We start from the raw sequence: 14,946 nt of genomic DNA on the forward strand, positions 1-14,946 counted from the left end.
GGTGGAAATGAGCTGCTACCAAGAGTTCAAGTAGAAAGAAAATGTACTGAGAATGATGATGGCAACGTATGTACAAATGTGCTTGACACAATGGATTGCATGCATGGATTGTGATAAGAGCTTTTAAGAGGCCCCAATGAAATAATTAAAAAAATAAAAAGGCTGTAAAAAAAAAAGACTGCCTTCAGCAGCACCCATGGGTACATGGGACACAGCGACACAAAGGGCACGGGCTGTGGTTACCCCTGGAGTAAGTTCTGGGGGCGAGGGGTGCTTCTAACAGGCCCGCTGCTTGGCTGTGCTTTTTCGTGAATATTAGAAGCTGGTTTTTATCTTCCAGAAAGCGGTTCTGCTGTGAGGACAACACAGCCTCTCTCTCTTCTCGTCTTCCTTTCTGGAGCACAGATAAATAAGGCCCTTCCTGCGGTACCTGGCACTAGCCACTTCAGAAGCTATGCGCAACCTGTACTTCCACAATGCTGTTTGCTTTATTACAGTCACGAAGTAACGCGCATTTCCTCCCCCTCTCCCTCCAGAGACTATGTGGCGCCAAGGGTGTGGCCGGCACAGAGGAGCCTGGCTCCCAGGTGTGGGAGTCCCCGAGCAGCTGGTGACATGAGTGTTGGCGGGGACCCAGCAGAGCCCAGTCCTCCTGTCCAGGACCAGGGAACCCTAGGGCAACCTGGTCCGGTCACGGCAGCCCTGGTTCTGGGTGCTACAGGGGTGCTGTGGCCCCCGCTCGGTAGCTAGCTCCTGCTAACCTCCCCCACGGCCCACCACCCCGCCATGTCCACGAGCCCACCAAAGGTACTCCGGCTTTCTCCCAGCCCGAGTGCTGGGAGCCCCATGCCGCCCGCCAAGTGGAGCATTCTTTTGAGGGGTCTCTGTGGGGACCACAAAGGGCAGTCACGTGTGTTCACGGTTTACCCCTTTCAGGAGTCCTTGCCAGCACCAGACAAGCACGCTCTGTGCCTTCATGTCAAGACCAATTCATCGCTGTCCCACAGCACGGGGTAGGGCTGCAGCTCTTTCTGAGACTGGTGGTTTCAAACCGCAGACCTTGCAGATCGCAGCCCAACTCGTCAGCACTGTGCCACCAGGGCGAGGGGAGGAAGGCAGGGCCAGAGGGCCTGATGGGCTTGCCCTCTCCCCGCTGTCTGCGTGGGACCCAGAACCAGCCCTCAGCCCTTTGCCCCAGCTCAGTGTCCCTGCCCCAGCTCTGCCCTGCGCCGTGTCCGTGTTTTGCACAGACAGCCTCTGATAGACGTCCCCTGTCCTGCTGCCCCGCCAGCGTGGCCCCTCCGCCGTCGTCAGGCCTGGGCACCAGCTCTCGGCTTCCTTTTAATGAGATGCTAATGGGATGCATCATTAACGCAGCAGCGTTTTAAACTCGGAGCTCTTGTAAATTTTCAAAGGTCACATTTTCACGGCGTTTGACGGTGTCCTGCTTCTCTCCGCAACTGGAGAGCTCCACAGAGGCAGGCCCCCCGCGGCTGACGTGCCCTGCTCCTCCGCAGAGGCAGGAGGCGCCCGCTGGTCAGGGAGCTGGGCACCCCACCCCGCAACAAGCTCCCTGGGCGCCTGGGGGGTGGGGGTGGTGGTGGTGGTGTGTGTGTGTGTGTGTGTGTGTGTGTGTGTGTGTGTGCGCGCGCGCGCGCGCGCGCGCGCACTTGGCCCTCCGTCAGAGGACTGGCCTGCGGGTCCTGCTCTATTTGTAGGAAAGTCTGTGTGTGTCCAGATGCCTGGCAGCAGGGGCGCGTGGGCTGAAACCCCCGCCAAGAGCCCCCTCCCCACAGACCACTCTGCTCAGCAAGGGGTACACTCATGAGGCTGCAGCAGCCCAAAGGGGCTGTTCTTTTGCCAATGTGCCCTCCCATCCCCTCCCAAACCCCGGCCCCCCCAGGGATGACTTTTTGTGATTTGTACAAAGGGGTCACACAGACTCACCATGTAGCTGGTGGTCAGGGGTGTGTGAAGGATGGCCGGCCCTGGGGGAGTGGTGGCTGCCTGCTCCTTTGTTCTCTCATGCCAGCCTCCCCTGCATAGGACCGTCACAGTGGGCAGCCCGCGGCATTCCAGGGCCTTTTTTTAACCCCCCACTGGCTGGGAGCACCATGCAGGCAGGAACCTGGCACCGTGCCTGGCCCAGCTGGTGAAGGTGCCCCAGGAGGAAATGCCTGGGGGCGGGTCTCTGAACTACAGTGTTGGCCAACAGAAGGCTTTAATCACTGCTGGCCCGCCAGTGAGGGGATGCTGAAGGGCCCTTCAGAAAGGGTGCCTAAGGCGGAGCCGTGGGATGGAGGAGAGAAGCAGGGTGCGCTGTGCAGGGAACCTGCCTGTGTGCGCCATGGGGGTGCTGGGGTGGGTGGGCACTGAGGAGGTGAGGTTTCCACACCTCGGAATGCTGCTGGAGGGTGCTGGGGGACACAGCTAGCTGGCACAGTCCAGTGGTGGAGCAGGAGAACTGATTGGCCCTTCTATATGCTGGCTGCTGTGGGAGAGAGACAGTACACCAGCCTCTGTGGGGCTGGGGGCCGGCGGAGGGAAGCAGAACTCAGCCCCTGTCTGTGCTCAAGGTCAGAAGACGGTGAAGAAGAGGGAGAAGAGAGATCGGGGCAGCTCCCAGAGGTGACGGGGCAGGCATTGGGCCACAAAGGCTAGGCAGGATTCAGTAAGGTGGCCGGGCTGAGGCTGAAGTCACTACTCACAGGCCCACGGCCTCTAGTGCTTCTCCAGTCTAAGTTCATGTGGGTGGTTGGGCAAAGCCCGGTTCTAGGGCACCAGGGGCTCTTATGACGGAGATGGCAATGCCATCCTGCAGGTGAACCTGTCCCCAGACTGGACCTGGACCCTCTGGGCACTTGGGTGGGGCAGACAGGACTGGCTGGGACTCCTTCCCACTGAGTGTCCCTGAGCACAGTGCTTACTTAGCTTGCAATCCCTGCCCCTCACCTCTGCTAAGTGCACCAGGCAATGCTCTGGACACCAGGGCAGTGATGGCCAAGGATCTAGCCCCCGGGGGGACTGTAGGCTTGGAGACAGAAGCACGACCTCATACCATCCTTATTCATGGAGGGGCTGGGGTCACAGCGAAGGAGACACCATGGAGAAATAAATAGGAGGCCAGAACAGGGTTACACACAGAGTTAGGGCCCCCTCGGATAAAGGGACACCTTCAGGCCTGTTCCGGGGACTTCAGCGACAGATCTTGTTGGACTTTTAGGCACAGTCTTAAGCTTCCCATCAGCCAAACCAGAAAAGAGGCACAGACTCTCACCCTGCATATGGCCAAAGAGCAAAATATCCCAAAGCTTAATGTGTGCTCTTGACATAGGTGAGTCTCATACGCGTCCCTCCACGTTCCTCAGGAGTCTGGGCGGATCTGACCAGTTAGTATCAGACTGCTAATCTCAAGGTCAGTGGTTCTAACCCACCAGCCTCTCAGAGGGAGAAAGATGAGGCTGTCTGCGCCTGTAAAGATTGATAGCCTCAGAAACTGTCTATCCTGTCTCTCCGCATTGGAATAGACTCGGTGGCAGTGGCTTGTTTGTTCTGAGGGGGGGATTTAGTGTTTCTCAGAGGATGGGGCCTCAGGGGACCCTACATGGGCCAGAGTCGACCTGTGCCCTGTGGGATTTTCAGTAGCTCATTTTCAGGGAGGGGAGTAGGTTGGCACGGAACTGGGCAGTGTTTCGTCCTGTTGTACACGGGTCTCTATGAGTCAGAACCTAACAACAACAACAACAGCTTGCAAGGCCATCCTCTGAGATGCCCTGTGTGGGCTCGAACCTCCAAACCCTCCTGGAGCATCTCAGCACCTAACGGTTTGCAGCCGCTGGGGCTCTATAGAGGTAGTCTCTACTGATGCGCCTGTGAAGAGGGAATCCCCTCGGTCTCTCCCGAGGCACACACAGCTAGGTGGTGGGTTGAAGGGGTCTCAGGAGAGATCCCGAGAACCCCTGGGAAGAGGACCTCAGGGGTGCGCTGGAGCTGACCACACTCCCGAGCTTGTTCTGCAGCCTCAGTGCTGACCAAGGAAATGTCCTGAAATGCCCTGTTTGGGAGACACGCCTAGTGTGACCATCCCCGCAATGGATTCTGAAGGCTCCTTCGGCCAGGGCCTGCTCATTGGGTCTAGCCCCCAAGGAGGGGCTTAGCCAGCCTCCCTGGCAGCTGGGACGCAGGCACGGGCCTGTCAGTCAAGCACACTCTTCCAGGCTGGCGGTGAAGCTTATGGACATTTGGCGGCAGGGCGTGGTGGCAGCCCGGTGGCCATCGTCCAGCACCAGGGGCGACTGCGTCATTGCTTTGACCTTGCTCTGGAGGCTCATTGTGCTCAGGGCTCTTGCAGAACTATGAGAAGTGTTTAGCTGCACAGCCCCTGTCTCCGGCCTGTCCCACAGGCTCTGGGAAGCACCTCACGGAGCTCCAGGACTGAGTGCCACAGGAGGGAGGCCGCTCCTGCAAAGGGTGGGTGTTTTGCTTCCTTTTCAGGAGTCCCTCCTCTTCCCCCCACCAGGCATGTAGGCTGTGCACTGCTGAGGACAGCAGAGGCCAGATGGCAGTACATTTGTTCAGACTAGGGTGCTTGAGATGGAAGGCAGGAGCTCTGCAGGGATCTCCCACTACAAAAATAAAAATAAATAAAGAGAGAGAAAAAAACCAAAAGATTCGCCGCCATCGAGTCAATGCGGGCTCACCGTGACCCTATAGTACAGGGCAGAACTGCCCCCGTGGGTTTCTGTGGATGTGACTCTTTACAGGAGCAGAAAGCCTCATCTTTCTCCCGCAGAGCAGCTCGTGGGTTAGAACTGCCGACCTTGCAGTGAGCTGCCCACCTGGCACCCACGATGCCATCGGGGCTCCAACAAAGGGGAAACCAAAGGAGGGGGTTTTGCTTTAAAGGAATGGTATGCTAATGAGGGAGGGCAGACATGGGGAGGGGACACTTCCAAGCCTGTTGTTTGAGGGGGTAGTTCTGGAGTTCACAGGTAGACTGCAAGAAGTGATATTCCGTGGGCGAGAGCGCTGGAGTCCAGGTGGCAGTGTCTGGCCAGTTCCAGGGAGAGACAGGGAAGGCGCACGCTGCCCTTCGATGAAACACACACAGGAGGCAAATGTACAGCGAACAAGGGTTCTTTGTGGTTGTCGGAGGGCTATAACTTCAGGGGGGGCAGAGTTTCTATTACAAAGGTGCTGAAAATAAAGAAAAAACCCACAGAAAACTGGAAACGCAGCTACCCGGTGAAGGGAGTGGGTGTGGAACTGTACAAGCAAAGCTGGCCGGAAGGGGCCAATGTTTCGGCAGATGTGTTCCTCTTACGGAGATTTCAACAGTTTTATTGACAGCTGAGTCCCAGGCTGTACGACACAGCAGTTAAAGCATCTTAACAAGAGGGGTAGAACCATCACTGCCATCAATTCCAGAGCCTTCTCTTCTTTCCTCTCCTCGTTATGAGCGCCCCATTGCCCCCCTCCTCCTCCCCCAGCCTCCCCGACCATGGCCTGCAAGAACTCACCCATCCAGTGACTGTCTCTCCAGAGTCACCCATTGGGATTTCATATACAGAAAAACACACAAACCCGAGAAAACCACCCCCTACCTTAATGAAATGGACCAGAGAAGGACTCCACTCGAAAGCAGGCAGGAAATCATAGAGACGAGAACAAATGTCACATGGCTCTCGCCAGATGTTTCTGCCACAATTGAAAAAAGGGGGTCGGGGAAGAACCTGGCGAAGGATGTGGATGTTGACCCTTGTCCCCCAGAAGTTCTGATTCAGGAGGCTTCGGGGGATGGCCCCCAAAGGGGCCTTGCCATAAGCCTCCAAGGTGATGCTGGTGCAGGTGGCCCAGGGAGCTCCTGCTGAGGGTCAATGAAGATGCTGAGTCTCTGTGTCCAGAGGGTTTGGGGGGCACACAGGAGCTGAATTCGCTGGACAGGCCCTGATTTTTCAGGTCTTACGACTGTGGCTCAGGGGAGCCTGCTCCTTGGTGTGGCCACCTTCTTGGACCCTGTTCTCTGCCTGTGCTTTGAGGGGTTGGAGACCAGGGTTGAAAATGTGTGAAAACAACATTTACATGTCTCTGTTCTCATTTCAAGACTGCTATGTACCAGACAGTAGTAGCCGCTGTTCGAGGCCCGGTTAGGGAGATAAGAGGGAGGGTGGTGGTGTTGGGTTTCTGGGGCCCCTCCTGCCCTCATTAACAAGGCCACTCTCTCTGGCCCCCTGGACAGGGCCCTCAGCCCAGCCTCCCCTTCGGTGCCCCAACGCAATGTGCTACAGAGTCTGCTGACATTTCCAATAATACTAACCAATGATGTGTTAAATTGAGACGCTTCTGGCTCGCACGCCGGCAACTGCACGATGCTCTGAAGGACCAGTGCTTACCTTTCTCTGTCAATTTGCTGCTAAATTACTGCTTTTGGAGCAACTCGCAGAAAAGTCATTCTTTATTTAAATTTTAATTTCAATCTTGTCGTCTTAAATATATATTCAAATTCCAATGGCATTACGGAATACGACGATGTCTTTGGAGGGTAAGTGATCTGGCTGGGGAGACGGTGGCGGCAGAAGATGTGATGAGGAAGCCCCCGGGGAAAGAGGGAGCCCCCTCCCCCAGTGTAAGGCTTGGGGGAGGCAGGTGTGTTGGGCTGGACCTCCTCCTGCCCGACAGTCCCATGCTCGGTCCCCGGCTCTGAGGATCCTGCGTGAATATTTGAAGTTGAAGTCACCAGACCCATCCTGGTGCCCTTTCTGTTCTAGAGACACCATGGAGGAGTAAGAAGCTCTGACCATGAACGGGTGCTGGGCACAGGTAGCCTGGGGCTACATGGCCACCCTCTGTCGTGCCGGGCGTAGGAAGTCTGTGATTGCCCCTTCCTTTCTCGGGTGACAGTCATGATGCCCAGGATGGCCCGTGGTGGCTAGAGTGACCCACTTGGACCTCTAGCACATCTATTCTAGCCTAAGACCAGTCCCATGCAAGTGAGCTGGGATGACTGGGATATCCCCAGCTGCCCCTTCTCCGGCCCATCCCTGCTACAGTCCAGAGTCCCATGGGTGGCCTTTGCAACCACAAGGTGGTGGCCCACCACCCTGTTGGGCTTAACACTCAGTGCTCTTCCCTAAGGGCCCACAGGGGTCACCCAGAACTCCATGTGCCCAGCTTAGCGTGACATGGCTGGCATAATGGGGAGGAGCCAGATTAACTGGGCCTCCATCATTGCTCTCTTTCCCTCAGATCCCCTTAGACACTGAACCGCCTCCGACTTGGCCCCCAATCCCACTGGCACGGTCTCAGCTCAGGGGGACCAGCTGCCCGTCTCAGGCCAGCATCGCAGGGTCTGTCACCTCCGCTCATCTGTCAGCAAAGAGTGTGTTCAAGGCCTCCTCCTGCAAGTCTCCTTCCTCTGCCGCAGCCCCTCCCTCTCCCTCAGTTCCTCAACCCTGGGACACAACTGCCCCCTCAACCTCCATCTACCACCCTAGAATCCCTCAGTCACCCCAATCTTCCCTCCTTTTCCTCCGCGGCTGTCTAGTCCATGGGGTTCGGATGAGCTGGTATTCCACACCTGTCACCCCTCACTCTTTCACCATCCCCACCCCAGAACCTTTACAGGAACCGCCTCCTCCCACCAAACCCAATTGCATTTCTCCGCCTTCTTTCTCCGATCCCTCCTTCCCAAACCTCTATCCCCTTTGGTTTTTGAAATCAAGCCTTCCTGGGTTCTTCTCAAACCTCATCCAGGGCTGCTGCTCCTTGGTTTCTCTGTTCCCAGGCCGCCCACAGTGTTTTCAGGCCCCAGGCCTCTGGCCAGGCCACCCCCCCCACCCCCCCACCCCCCACCCCCGCCCTGCTCCTTCACATTCTTTTGCTGATAGGAAACGCCTGTGTAGTAGCCCGGGACTTCGGGGCTTCGATTGGACCCAGTCTACTTTATGCTTTTCCCCATTTCCAACATCAAAGTCTCCGCCTTGGGGACATTTTTTTTTTTTGGCCAAGAGTTCAGCCCAGATATCCTCCATTGTAAACGTAAAGCAGCCACAGAGGGGACTGGGTTCTGCACGGACCCAGCCCCCTGCCTCCAAGCCCCCTCCCAATGTGATGGGCCTCGTGTGGACAAAAGGGGTGATAAATCTGGCCGAACCTTGCAAATCAAAGCCCTTCACATCCCTCTAACAACTTTCAACAGGAAAGCTTCTTAGTCCCCATTTCCAAGTAACTTTTCATCCATTACAAAACCCACACAATTTTCAAAGGGGCTTTGAAATAAGATCACCTGGGGGTGGGGGAGGGAAAAAAAGAGCCCATCACAAATGAAAATCTTTGAAAAGAAAGAGGCCCTTTCCCCAGTGCTCCCTTCCCCTCCAACAGCAGCTTCCCTTTCATTGGGCTGTGAGGTGCGAGGTGGGGGCAGGCCTGGCCCTCATCAGACACCTGTGATGTGAGGGGGTGGGGGGTTCAGATGGACAGCCGGGACATGGTGGGACGGGGGAAGGGTGGGCGGGCCAGGGGCACCTGCTCACAGAGCTGGCCTGGGCCTTTCATTGCCCCCTTTCATTTGGCACCCCCAATGTCTGCTTTCCTTGTAACATGCCTTCTTCCCCCCCCCCCCCACTCCCACCAGGACCAGTCTGTCTCTGCTGGTGACGGAGCTGCCCCCTCTGAGCAGGGCAACCCGCTTCATTCTTAGAGCCAAAGTGGGCAGGCAGGTAGGCGAGGCAAGGGCGGGCCTGGCTCTGGCTTTTGATGGGACAGTCCCTGAATGCCAGCCCTGCAGGCAGTGGCTTGGGGACCTCTCTCCATCCCGGCCCCCCACAGTCCCCACCTCCAGGTCTGCTTCCCTCTCAGATGCAAATACCCCTTACCAGTGCCTCTGCATAAGAAGCATTAGCTCCGTGGCAGTGAGTTCGGTTTTTTGTTTTGTTTTGTTTTTTGTTGTCATGGCTGGATTTTAACCCTCAGTGATGTGCTGAGGACAAGTCCCCCTGTAGGCGAGGGGACACATTCCTGGTCTCTTTGCCAACCGGGTCTGGCTGGGGTCTGAGTACGGATTGTCACGGCATAAAAGGTAAGGGACACCGAGCCCCTCCCGTCACGCCGCAGGGACCTGGGGAAGGAAGCAGCCCTGGTGGTGCAGGAGATAAGCGCTTGGCTGCAAACCCTAAAGTCCGGTGGTTAGAAGCCACCACCAGTGGCTTGGTCTTAGACTTGGCACTCTTCCACACCACCGCCACCGCCCTCTGTCCTACGGGGCGCTGTGAGCCAGGATGGCCGCCGGCCACGCTGGGTCCTAACGCCCTGGGTGGATCTGCTCTGTGTCTGAAGATTTGCGGAGTGGGGATGCTTATTTCCCTAGCCCGGGTGATCTGGGGTGCTCCCCCTGGTAGGGCACACACGGCGTGGCGTTTCTGGTATCATACGTCATTCATTTCTTCAGCGATCACTTCGAAGGACCCCAAGCGACCCCTTGCCTACAGGGAGGTGGCTGCTAACATGCCCAGGAGAAACTTCACCTGATCCCTCTGCACCCCAGGCCTCATCCGATCTGCACTCCCCCGAGCACGCCTTCCCTCTCCTTGCACTTGGGGCCCATCTGGAGCCAGAAAGAGCCCTGCGGCTGAGTCCTGGCTCACTGTGACACCCCCAGGGGCCCTTCTTCAGCCCCGCGCTCCAATCAAGCCCCTTTCTTGGGGTGGGCTTTGAGGAAGATTTCTGTCCTCACTGTTCTAAGCTCACACATAGCCAGTCCGACTCTCACGGCACTGACTGACTCTCAGAGCCATCCGACCCCACACAGACATCTTCTGGTTAGAGGTCTAACCAGACAGGGAATTGTGGCCGAGCCACCCTGAGGATCAGGCAGGTCCAAGAAACAAACGAGGCAGCAGACACGTGGGGGGGGGGCCTGGGACGAGCAGAGCAGCTGAACTAAAAGTTTTATGGCAGTGACTCCCAGACGGAGGCTCGCAGAGCGGGGTGTCTGCGGCTGGCCCCAGGGTGGGCTCGTAGCTCCGTGGGGATGGTCAACCCTGCATGTGGAATATTCTAGAAGTGTGAAATGAGGGACTCAAATTTCCATTTTATCAGCTCCCTGCTCAGACTCTGGTCATGAGGTGGGTAATGAGAATGATGTGCAGAAATGTGTGTGTGTGTGTGTGTGTGTGTGTGTGTGTGTCTGGCCACAGCTTGGTACCCCTACTGCAAAACTGTGATGACTTAAAAGAAAATCAGTCCATCTCTCCCGGCCTCAGAAGGCCCAGTAGGGCAAATAGGGTCTCTCTTTGCACACGGGGGTGGGGGTGGGAGTGGAGGTGGGGGACAGTGCTAGAGGGAAAGGGGTAAAAGAGCCTAAGAAGCAGCGAAAGGGGGTGAGGTGAGTCAGGAGGCAGGTAGACCGGAGGAGAGGAGAGCCCCAGTCCTGCTCTGTAAGAGGAGGTTGTGCCCTCCCCTTGCTGGGCCTGCTGCCCGGGAGGCCGCTCAGAGGCAGCCAGTGTGCAGAGCTGCCCCTCTGAGCCTGCTGGCCACGCTCCTCGGGTGACATCGAAGTGATCACAGACAACTGTCCTCCACTGACCCTTCTACAGGGGCCAAGGCTGCCTGGGTTGAGTATCCCCTTACCTTCAGCCTCAAGGGTGGACGCTAGCACCGTGTGCCGGCTGGCACCGGGGCTGCCACGGGGATGTTGGCTCTGTGCCTACTCCGCTGGGCTCCTCACTGTCTGTGGTACCTCCATCTAGCCACCCACCTGCCATTACAGACACAAAGGGTGGGACTCCCTGGCCCTGGGACAGCCCACCTGCTGGCTCCCAGAGGAGACGTGACCACAACAGTTCCTCTCTACTGAGCACCGGGCCTGTGCCAGGGGACAACCCCTCACGGCCTAGGAGTTCTTTGAGGACAAGGTCTGGTGTCCTCTGTCCGGAGTGACATGCACACAGTGGGTGGCCGAGGAAGCTTGCTGAAGGGGATGGAAATCTTTCTGCCGGCCGTTTATCCAGCAGTGCCCGGAGTTGGAGCCTGATCGGTGAGCGGCCCCGTCAGCTCTGACGCACCTACTGGTGGGGTCCTCCCAGCAGTGGGAGCTTTAATTTTTCTGAAGGTTTGCTTTTTTATTTCTCCCCCCTCCCCCGCTCAACCTAATCCCCACGATCTCCAGTCTTTCCCGAATGCTGTTGAAAGGCTTGTTGTATTTATCTCCGGAGAATCCGCCGTGCCCCTGTGCAATTCTCCATTGTCACGGTTCATTTTAATTTCCTCTAAGGCTGTTGGCCACTCTCGTGTTCAGAAATAGCTTGTTCCACTTAATAAAGGGACTTACATATGCACACACCAGAAGTTTCCTTCACTTGCTCCCGAACAGCCGGGCGAGGGAGGGCCCTATGCAGTTCTGCCGAGCTCACGCCAGGCGGCTTCCCGGGAAGGGAATGCATGGGATCCAAGGTACCAGGACAGAAGCAAGAACCAGAACTTCTGAGTAAAAACCCAGCAAGGCTGCATGCTGGGCTGTCACTTCATCAGTCGGAGGCACCAAGGCCTCCTCTGGTGCCCCCGTTGTCATAGTGATGGGAGACTGCCTGGCAGCCAGAGGCTCTGGGCTCAGACCCTGCTCCCTCACCAACCAGCCTGTGACCGTAACACAAGCCATTTCTTCCCCCGCAGCTCCCTGATTCTTCATCTGCGTACAAGCCTCAGAATCCCTTCCCTAACAAACTGGCCGCTGTAGGGAGTGGACAGCCTGTACTTCCAGGGTCTAGCTCAGTACCTGATCGAACCACGGCAGCTCTGACTAGTTTTAGGCTACCCCAGGAGTGTGTGTGTGCATGTGTGTGTGTGCGCATGCGTGTGAAGGGGGGTTGGTGGGGGTGGTGAGAAAGAGCCTTTCCCAAGAAGGGTTCTGGGCCAAAGCCAAAGCCTTCTATATCCGTTTTCTCTGGGTGGCGGGGGCCAGAGGAACCCTGACCGGCCACGGGTGATCGAGGACAAAGGTGTGGAAGGCAGACTGGGTCTTGGACTGCAAACCAAACCAGTGGGGACCCAGCGGTTCGGTCACGCATGGGGCCCAAGCCAGGGCAGCCCACCCTCAGTTGGCCACTGAGCTGAATGTCGAGCGGAGTGAGCTAAGAACAGCCGGGATGGCTTACAGAGAAGCAGGGACCAAGAGCCCCCCACCCCTGCCCCCTGGTCACCGAGAAGGGGACAGGGTGATGTAGGAGGCACCAGCCCCACATTCTGGCTACGATGGCATTGAACCCATACTCTCCATGTTTGTAGTAGCCGCTCCGGCAGGGCACGGAAATCCCCAGAGAAACCCCAGGGCAGGCGTGGGAACGCAGGCCAATGCATTCTGAGTCACAAGTGGCCCAGGCATAGAAGTTCCAGGCAGTCCTGAGCTCACCCTGATCACTAAGTGCCTTGGCAGAGAAGGCTGGTGGGGCGTCACCCGGGGCCACTCTCCCTGGGACCACTCCTCTCAGTGTCCCCAACTAAGCCCACTCAGCCTGGTCACCGTCCTCCGAGTTCAGCGCGGGCATCAAAGCTCCTTTGCAGTGCTCAGTAGCCCACGCTTCTACAGCCACGGCAGGTCACACATACGCGGGGGCTTCAAAAACCTCGTGGAAAAATGGAATTGCAAGAGAAGGAAACTTTTCTACACAAAAAATGTTCAAGCCCTTGCTCAGGGAGGAGGCCTTCCTAAGTCACACCTCGTTGGTCCCAGCCAACTTGCCGGGCTCCCTGTCTCTCTGCACCCACCTGCTTCTGAATACAAAGTGCCACCGACCCATCCCACCTGCAACCTACAGCCCAGGCCCTAGGCCCCCGGGGCAACTCATGGGCACACACACACACATCCACGTGTGCCCACAGACGTGCTCACACAGATTTGCCTACTTACACAACCAAACCCACACATGTTCACACTCCCACTGAGCTCCCGTCTGCTCCGGGCTGGCCCCCTCCCACTCAGAGGGAGCAGACACCCTCTACACACCCTGACCCTCCAGTTGTCGTCCCTTGCAGCAGCTCTGAAACACGGAGTCCCGCATGGCCACTTGGAGCGCACCCCCTACCCCCAGCCACTTTTTCCTAAATCAGCTTCCAATCTGACTCATTTCAGTTTTAAAACAAGACAACATCAATACACATGACGGAAGGAAACAGATGGTAACAATTACAGGAGGGAGAAAACAGAGCTGTTCCCCCAACAAGGGGCAGGCAAACATATTGTTGCCCAGGCAGCGGCCGCCCCCTTGCCACTGCTGTGTCAGCCTGGGAACAGGGCCTGTCCCCACCAGAGGGGGCAGGCCAGCCCTCAAGGGGCCACAGTGGCCACCGAGCACCAGAGGGCAGGTCCACGGGTGCCAAGGAGTTCCCGTCACACGCCCGAGGTGTGGCCCGCCTGGGGCAGAGGGCAGGGCAGCCCCACAGCCGCAGGCAGCTCAGCTGTGGTGAGGTCACCTCGTGTGACCTTGGTCTCACCTCTGAGTGGCCCTTGCAGAGGGTGTCTCGCCCTGCAGAGTGTGGTCAGGAGCAGGGCTGTGCAGCTGGGCTGCCTGATTCAAATCCTTACTCGGCCACTTCCAAGGGGGGAGGTCAGGGGCAAGCTCTCTGGCCTCCTCACCTTGCCCCTAAATTAGAGATCATTCCAGTAACCCATACCATAGGAGTCTGAATGACTACGTGTGGCAGAACCATGCCTAGCACACAGGGTGGGCGTGGGGGCATATGTGGAAGTTATTCTTGTTATTGTTACCCACCCAGACAGCTGGCTTCTTGTCTGGCACATGGTAAGCATTGGCAAAGAGCTGCTGACTGGAGGGCTTAGCAGGTGGACGGGCCTGGCACTCCAGGCAGAGGAAGCCAGGCACCGAGTCAGGCTTGTGAACGCAGCCCCTGCTGTGGAGATGGGCGTCCGTGGGTCTGGGAGCAGTTGGCCAGGGGGAGCGGGAGTTGGCCAGGCTCCATGTCCTCCTGGGCCCTGCCATTTGCTCGGCATTTGTGGCTGCAGGAGGATGGGTGACAGTCAGGTAAACAGCTGTCATCCTGAGTGATCAGTGGGGAGACAGGACAGCAGAAAGGCGGGCACAGGCCCCAGTGTGCTAGCCTGCAGGGGGGGCTGGGCCAGCACCCTCACGGAGGAGTTGACCAGGAGGGGAGCCGCAGGTAGAAGTGGGGGATCCTGTGCCGTTCTGGACATGCGAGGATAACGCCTTGGTGGATCAGAGCACAGGGGCGTTGGGAGTCAAATCAAAGGCCACGGCCACTGACTGACCCAGACTCTTGGCGACCTCATGTAAGGTTTTCTAGGCTATGCATCTTGATGGGCGCAGGCCGCCTCCTTTTTCTTTCTCAGAGCAGCGGGTTGGGCTTGAACAGCTGACCTTGCAGTTAGTAGCCACAAATCTCTGACCCTTCATGACTTAAGTGCCCACAGGCAAAGATGTCATGTCTCGGAGGCCCCCTTTTCCTCATCTGCACAGTAAGGATTAGAGTCAGTCCTCGTCTTCCAGGGGGGCTAAGTTAGTATGTAGAAAAAGTGCCTGATGGGTTGTCTGCACCCTTGGGTGCTCACTCAGGAGACCCGAGAACCTGCCCATTCTTAGTCACATCAACACACAGGGCACTCCCCAGCACCCAGTGGCTGCACACATCACCCACTCACACTGTCCACCCCGACATCTCTCAGGTGTAAACCGGGCAGTGCAAACCGTTAGCACACTCGGCTGCCCACAAAAAGGCGGGCAGTTTCAGAGATGGCTCAAAAGAAAGGCGGGCCACTTCTTCCTGAGCAATTGGCCTGGGAAATCCCCGAGGGATGCCAGTCTGCTCAGACACACGTGGGATGGCCAGGAGCCCGGATGGGCTCCCTCCTCCACCTCCACCCCCATCCCAGGATCTCTGGGAGCCTTGAGGGGCCTCTGGGAATGTGTGGGGGCTGCC

The 14,946-nt window shown here is 57.4% G+C and overlaps 1 protein-coding gene across 2 annotated transcripts in view; it reads right to left on the minus strand.

Moving 5' to 3' along the window:
- The window catches only part of KLHL29 (kelch like family member 29), a 387,365-nt gene that overhangs the window by 95,599 nt on the left and 276,820 nt on the right, over positions 1-14,946 (minus strand). The window lies entirely within an intron of this gene.

The sequence above is a fragment of the Tenrec ecaudatus genome, chromosome 8 (genome assembly GCF_050624435.1).
Source record: "Tenrec ecaudatus isolate mTenEca1 chromosome 8, mTenEca1.hap1, whole genome shotgun sequence".
Taxonomy (NCBI): Eukaryota; Metazoa; Chordata; class Mammalia; order Afrosoricida; family Tenrecidae; genus Tenrec; species Tenrec ecaudatus.